We start from the raw sequence: 7545 nt of genomic DNA, 5'->3' as shown, positions 1-7545 counted from the left end.
CAAATTCAAATATCTGAAACTTTATCACCTGCATTTCAAATTCTACTGGTTTCCAGAGACAGCACATGTGACTGGTTGAATCTTGGTGAAACAAATTAAAAGTGATTGACAAGACATGTCTGATACAACAGTTCTATGTGGATGGTGGAGACGAGAAACGTGGTGCTGGGTTTGAATATTTCTCTCTCGTAGCTTCAATAAGCAGTTACACAGAGAGATGTACGTTGTTGTTAGAAGTTACTTCATGGACATTGTTCTGATTGTCACGGCCTCCTCCTGGCTGCATGTCACTGTCTTGACGTCTATCTGGCCACATAATGTTAATTTTGTATGAGACTGGTTAAAAAGAGATTTGACTTTCACGGTATGCCTGACTTTACTGGCTACACATATGCATTAAAAAGTCTAAAAACTTCCAGCTGATGTAAAATTTAAAGGCATCAGATTAATTTTGCATCCCCTTCTTGTTACGGCCGAGACCGTTTCAGACGAGTGACAGGACTCAAACGCAAGACGCCGAACAGCTCGTAAGTATATTTTAAGAATAATGTTTAATGTTTACACAAAATATTCATAAACAAAAGGTGAGCGTAGACGTTAAACTAAATAACGATCTGGTCCGGGTCAGAGAGGACAGCTATTCCGGGGATTGGACTGGAAAGCAAGTCACAAAGGGTCCAGGAAAAGGTCGGGGTCACTGTAACAGAATGCAGATGTTCAAACATAGATAAGGAGGCATATGAATATGTTGTTTGGCTCAGAATCCTCCTTCGTACTGCGTACTTGCCAACGGAGGTCGGAGATGACATAGAGGGGTGAGTAGTCCGGGTGTGTAAATCCAAAAACTCCTGGCGTGGAGGCAGAGAGGCAGGTAGGTAATTTTGGTAATAGCCTGAGGGACTGCCAGAAGGTCCAGCATCCAAGTAGAAGCTCTTCGCCAGGGGTTGACAGTTAGGTGTAGCTGAAAAGGGAGGCGCACAAAAAACAAACATACAGTGAGGCAAGGTGATTCAAAAAAACACGTAGGGAATTTATGGTGGTGGCCTGCACTGACTGATGTTTAGCAGAGAATCTGGCGAAGAGAGATTGAGAACGCTGGCCTTATGAGTCCCCGGCTAATTACCCACAGATGTAAGCGATCAGCAAAAACACTGAGGCCCCTCCCAGGGGTGGAGACGCCGGCTCGGAGGGAGACACACTGGCACACACCCGGACCATGACAGTACCCCCCCTCAAGGGACGCCACCCAGCGGCCGACCAGCACCCGCCCCACGACGTGACCTAAGAAAATCAGAAACCATCACAGAGTCAAGCATCAAAGAACGAGGAACCCAAGAACGCTCCTCCGGCCCATAACCCTCCCAGTCCACCAAAAACTGCAGCCCCCTACCCCGCCGCCGCACATCCAGAATGCGCCGGACAGAAAACGCAGGGTGCCCGTCAATGAGCCGGGCGGGAGGCGGGGGCACCGGAGGCGGGCACAGACGACTAGACACCACCGGCTTCACCTGAGAAACGTGAAAGACCGGGTGAACCCGCAAGGCAGCAGGCAAACGGAGCTTGACAGCCGTAGGGCTGAGGACCCTGTCCACAGAATAGGGGCCGATGTAACGAGGAGACAACTTGCGGGAGGATGCCCTGAGAGGGATGTCTTTCGCGGCGAGCCACACCTTCTGTCCCGGTGAGTAAACAGGCGCAGGAGACCGGCGACGGTCGGCACAGCTACGTTGGCGAGCCACAGCTCGCAACAGCGCCTCCCGCGTACGAGACCAGACCCGACGGCAGCGCTGTAGATGATGCTGGACCGAGGGGACAGCAAGATCAGCCTCCTCCTCCGGAAACAGGGGCGGCTGATAACCCAAAGAGGCCTCGAACGGTGACAACCCAGTAGCAGACGAAACCAAGGAGTTGTGGGCATATTCCACCCACGGCAGATACGAGGCCCAAGTCGCAGGGTTATGACAGGTCACACAGCAGAGCGCGGCCTCAAGCTCCTGATTTAAACGTTCCGTCTGGCCGTTCGTCTGAGGATGGTAACCAGAGCTCAGACAAGGCCTGGCCCCCAAAGCAGCGCAAAAAGAACCCCAAACTTGGGACGAGAACTGCGGACCCCTGTCCGAAACTATTTCCACAGGAATGCCATGAAGCCGAAAAACATGGTCCAACAACAACGTAGACGTCTCAGCCGCAGTGGGCAACTTCTCCAAAGCGACGAAATGAGCAGCCTTAGAAAACCGATCCACGACCGAGAGAATAGTGGTCTTCCCAGCCGAAACCGGGAGTCCCGTAACAAAATCCAGGGCGATGTGGGACCAAGGGCGATGAGGCGTAGATAACGGCTGCAACAGCCCAGCAGGACGGTGAGTACGCGACTTACACCTGGCACACACAGGGCACGCAGCCACATATTCCCGAACATCTTTGTCCAGAGTGGCCCACCAAAAATGTCTCTTAACCATAGAAGTCGTCCTGCCCCTGCCCGGGTGACACGCAAACCTCGAAGCGTGCACCCATTCCAGTACCTTGGAGCGAGCAGCCGCGGGAACAAAACGCCGGTTAGTCGGTCCCGTGCCCGGATCCGGTTCCGTCCGGAGGCCCCGGTTGATGGCGTCCTCCACCTCCCAGGTAATAGCTCCCACCGTACAGCCGGCCGGAAGAATGGTGGAAAACTCCGCCGGACCCGTGTCAGAGTCAAACTGCCGAGAGAGGGCATCCGGTTTGGTGTTTCTGGAACCCGGGCGATAGGAAATGGAAAAGTTAAAACGTGCGAAAAACAGCGACCAACGAGCTTGACGTGCATTCAACCTCTTCGCACCGCGTAGGTACGTCAAGTTCTTATGATCCGTCCACACCAGGAACGGTAGCGCCGCGCCTTCCAGATGATGACGCCACTCCTCCAACGCCAACTTAACGGCAAGCAGTTCCCGGTCCCCCACATCATAGTTCCGTTCCGCTGGTGAAAGCCGCCGAGAGAAAAAGGCGCACGGCCGTAGCTTAGAGGAGGGGCCGGCATGTTGTGAAAGCACAGCCCCCACCCCCACATCAGAAGCATCCACCTCCACAATAAAAGCCTTAGACGGATCGGGTTGAGCGAGGATGGGCGCAGTAGAAAACAGATGTTTCAGCTTCGTGAACGCGCTGTCTGCTTCGGCGGACCAGCCGAACGGAAGCTTCGTAGAGGTAAGGCGTGTAAGCGGAGCCGCCACCAGACTGTAGTTCCTTATGAACCGACGATAGAAATTTGCAAATCCCAAAAACCCCTGGAGTTGCTTGCGAGTAGAAGGCACAGGCCAGTCTGTGACCGCCTTCACCTTAGCCGGATCCGTCTTCACCTGCCCCCCTGCCAAAATGTATCCCAGGAAAGAGACCGATGTCAAATGAAACTCACATTTCTCAGCCTTGGCATACAGTCTGTTTTCCAAGAGGCGTTGAAGGACAGCTCGGACATGTGAATGATGCTCAGCCAAAGTTTTAGAAAAAATAAGAATGTCATCTAAATAGACGAACACAAAACGGTCGAGGAAATCCCGTAGGACATCATTTATTAGGGCCTGAAACACCGCTGGAGCGTTCGTTAAACCGAAAGGCATAACGAGATACTCGAAATGACCCAGGGGGGTGTTAAACGCGGTCTTCCACTCGTCTCCCTGACGGATTCGCACCAAATGATGAGCATTGCGAAGATCTAACTTAGTGAACACCGTGGCACCCTGTAGCGATTCAACAGCGGAGCTAATGAGTGGCAAGGGATACTTATTTTTAATAGTGACGTCATTCAAGCCCCTGAAATCAATACACGGCCGAAGAGACCCATCCTTCTTGTCTACAAAAAAAAACCCAGCCGCCACGGGGGATGAAGACGGACGGATTAACCCAGCCGCTAGTGAATCCCTAATATACTCCTCCATCGCAGCACGTTCAGGCCTAGAGATACTATATAACCGGCTCTTGGGCAGGGACGCTCCGGGGAGCAAATCAATCGCACAGTCATAAGGGCGATGGGGCGGTAGGGACTGCGCTTTGATCTTACTGAATACTTCCCGCAAATCATGATACTCAGGCGGCACCCCTTAGAGATCGGGGACATATTCGTCAGTCCCCGTAGCCTCCCCCGGGCCGGGAAAACGGGCGGAAGTCAGACAATTGGAGTGGCAAAAAGGGCTCCAGCTGACAACCCTTTGCCCCTCCCAATCCAAGTGCGGATTGTGTAAGCACAGCCAGGGATAACCCAAAGTGAGCGGAGTATCAGGTGAATCGAGGACAAAAAAGGTGAGTTTCTCCCTATGATTCCCCGAAGTGCACAGTGACACTGGACCAGTGTGAAAAGAAATTTTAGTGAAAACCTGGTTATTAATCGCTCTAACTGGAATGGGCGGCTCAAGGCGCACGAGCGGAACGCCTAATCGTTCAGCGAGATCGAGACTGATTAAATTCTGTTCAGAACCAGAATCTAATAAGGCTGTGCATGAATGAGTAATCTGTAGCATCTCCAAGGTGACAGGGAGTTGTAAACGGGGTTTCTGACCAGAATTCGAACCGCCCACCCGTATCCCCGATTCTACCAGCGGGCGACACCTTTTCCCTCCTTCGGGCATGCAGCAATCAAGTGTTCCAGCGAGCCACAGTAAAAACAGGCATGAGCCCGACGCCGCCGCTCCCTCTCCTCCGGTGTCAACCGTGACCGGCCAATCTGCATAGGCTCCGGCTCGGGATTAGTGACGTAAGCCGAGGCGACAAACTCATGCGAGTCCACAGTCGGAGGCGGCGACGGTGACGTTCCTGTCCCTCTCCCTGTCACGCAACCTGTTGTCAATGCGAAGGGAGAGGGACGCCAGTTCCTCAAAAGATTTTGGCTCATCACGGGAGGCAAGCTGGTCTTTCATACCCTCGTTCAATGCCCGGAAAAACACCCCACGCAGAGCGTCGTCAGGCCAACCGGTTTCGGTGGCGGCAGTACGAAAATCAATCAAAAAATCGGCAACCCTCTGACGGCCCTGGCGAAGATCCAGCAGCCTCTGCGCAGAACTACCCTCAGAAATGGGGTGCGCAAACGTTTTCTGGAATTCCCCCAAAAACACCTCATAAGAACAGGTTAACAAAGGATTCTTCGATAGATACGCCTCCGCCCACTTAAGTGCACGATTACGCAGTTTACCCACCAAATAAGATATCTTATTAGAATCCGCAACAAATGTGCGTGGAGAACGACCGAAAACAAGGTCGACCTGAAGCAAAAACCCGCTACAACTCCCTGGATCCCCTGAAAATGGTTCGGGCTCCGGGGACGTAGCAGCACGGAAAGCTGATGTAGGTGGAGATGCAACGGCAACTGGTTGAGGCAGAGGAGCTGGTGTACCGGAGTCTTGGCCCGCGGGGCCCGAGGCGGAACCAGCAGCAGTAGAAATATCCGCTTGTAGAGCCTGGAGGGACTCCAGTATTTTACTTTGACCATCTCTAAGAGTCTGCTGCTGGGCTAACAGGAACTGAATAGATTGTTCATGACTTCCTAATATCGCCCCCTGCCTCTGAATGGCTGACCGTTCCGCGTCTGCTGAGTCCATAACTGCTCGCCATATTCTACTGTTACGGCCGAGACCGTTTCAGACGAGTGACAGGACTCAAACGCAAGACGCCGAACAGCTCGTAAGTATATTTTAAGAATAATGTTTAATGTTTACACAAAATATTCATAAACAAAAGGTGAGCGTAGACGTTAAACTAAATAACGATCTGGTCCGGGTCAGAGAGGACAGCTATTCCGGGGATTGGACTGGAAAGCAAGTCACAAAGGGTCCAGGAAAAGGTCGGGGTCACTGTAACAGAATGCAGATGTTCAAACATAGATAAGGAGGCATATGAATATGTTGTTTGGCTCAGAATCCTCCTTCGTACTGCGTACTTGCCAACGGAGGTCGGAGATGACATAGAGGGGTGAGTAGTCCGGGTGTATAAATCCAAAAACTCCTGGCGTGGAGGCAGAGAGGCAGGTAGGTAATTTTGGTAATAGCCTGAGGGACTGCCAGAAGGTCCAGCATCCAAGTAGAAGCTCTTCGCCAGGGGTTGACAGTTAGGTGTAGCTGAAAAGGGAGGCGCACAAAAAACAAACATACAGTGAGGCAAGGTGATTCAAAAAAACACGTAGGGAATTTATGGTGGTGGCCTGCACTGACTGATGTTTAGCAGAGAATCTGGCGAAGAGAGATTGAGAACGCTGGCCTTATGAGTCCCCGGCTAATTACCCACAGATGTAAGCGATCAGCAAAAACACTGAGGCCCCTCCCAGGGGTGGAGACGCCGGCTCGGAGGGAGACACACTGGCACACACCCGGACCATGACACTTCTGGGGTTTCCAGTCCTCACAGTTGGAATCACACGTCTGAACCAGCTATGGAAGAGCTTGTGCAAATGTTTTCCAATGAGATGTTTCCTGTTTGTTGTGGCATTCTGACTTGATCCTCTGAGCACAGTGAGCACAAAGAATGTCAGACACAGGTCACAAAACGCCCTTAAATGCTCATGGCACTGATTTTGTCAAACAACACAAATACTTCAGTTAACCTGTAGGAGGTGAGGCCTAGCAGACGTATGCCTGTCAACACCTGTCCAAGCAGACACACCAATGTCCGAATGGATGAGCTGAAAAATAAACAGTTGGCACGAAGAAAAACTGAAAACCAACAGAGGTTGTAAACGTGCTTTTTAATGCTGTAATTGGCACAATTTAACTGTCTCTGGGGATTCTGTGGGTTAGATGTGCTTTTGGAGCCTGCCTCAAGTGTCCATTAGAGATACTTCAGTTTTTGGAACTTCTGTGTTGGCGTTGTGTTTCAGAGGCAGGGAGGAGCTATTTCCACTCCTGTTCTGCTGATCACCAGTTGCTAAACGGTACTTGCTAAACTATAATCTCATCATAACCGTCATGTTCCGACGAACATGTAGATATAGATGATCACGTTTCAGTATGGACTTGCTTTAGAATCCTAAAAAATTCTGGATCCTAGAACACAGCTAGAACATTCTGGTTTTGTTTCCAGTTCTCCATCAACGAGCTGCTGACCCACCAGCACCTTCATCTCGACAGCGACTGATGTGGAGGCTGCCTGCAGCCGACCTAACTGTTTCATGGCACCCCAAAGTCCCATAAGAAGAGCCAGTGACCAAAAATGACCATTTGTTGTGGCTGCTGTCCATGAAAAAAAAATCAGCTCCAGCAGGAGTTGTGGGCAGTTCATCCATATGCATGTGTTTATACAACCCGTTCTCACTCCCAAAGCGTAACATTTTACGCTAGGTGACAAATCGTCACCATATTACGTTTTCGGCTACCCACCACGTTCCTAAATGACGACCTCGGAAAAAAGAGGACATATGAGAACCGTCTGGACTGAATCTACACATGTTCGCTCTTTTTCTTCAAATCGCTTAGAAACACGCTATTTAACATCATTAAAGACCTGGTTAAGGTCAGGGATAAGGTTAGGTTTAGGGCTGGAATACAGGGCTGGAACGTCTATTACCGCGGGAGTGTCATTCACTGGATTCCA

At 51.1% G+C, this 7545-nt stretch overlaps 2 long non-coding RNA genes across 2 annotated transcripts; both read right to left on the bottom strand.

Moving 5' to 3' along the window:
* Nucleotides 1–502: 502 nt before the first annotated feature.
* Nucleotides 503–1209, bottom strand: LOC147337398 (uncharacterized). Its single transcript, XR_015124755.1, has 3 exons — nucleotides 1055–1209; nucleotides 784–961; nucleotides 503–697 (listed from the first exon to the last, which is right to left on the bottom strand). It is a non-coding gene; the product is annotated as an uncharacterized LOC147337398 (long non-coding RNA).
* Nucleotides 1210–5344: 4135 nt separating this feature from the next.
* LOC147337397 (uncharacterized) lies at nucleotides 5345–6423 on the bottom strand. Its single transcript, XR_015124754.1, has 3 exons — nucleotides 6171–6423; nucleotides 5900–6077; nucleotides 5345–5813 (listed from the first exon to the last, which is right to left on the bottom strand). It is a non-coding gene; the product is annotated as an uncharacterized LOC147337397 (long non-coding RNA).
* Nucleotides 6424–7545: the final 1122 nt, after the last annotated feature.

Source organism: Aulonocara sp. 'chitande type north' Nkhata Bay, linkage group LG2 (assembly GCF_057382095.1).
Source record: "Aulonocara sp. 'chitande type north' Nkhata Bay isolate Kocher_YH1m ecotype deep benthic linkage group LG2, A_spYH_male_GT1.1, whole genome shotgun sequence".
NCBI classification, from domain to species: domain Eukaryota; kingdom Metazoa; phylum Chordata; class Actinopteri; order Cichliformes; family Cichlidae; genus Aulonocara; species Aulonocara sp. 'chitande type north' Nkhata Bay.
The sequence above is the reverse complement of the archived record's forward strand: the minus strand, read 5'-3'. Positions and strand labels throughout refer to the sequence as shown.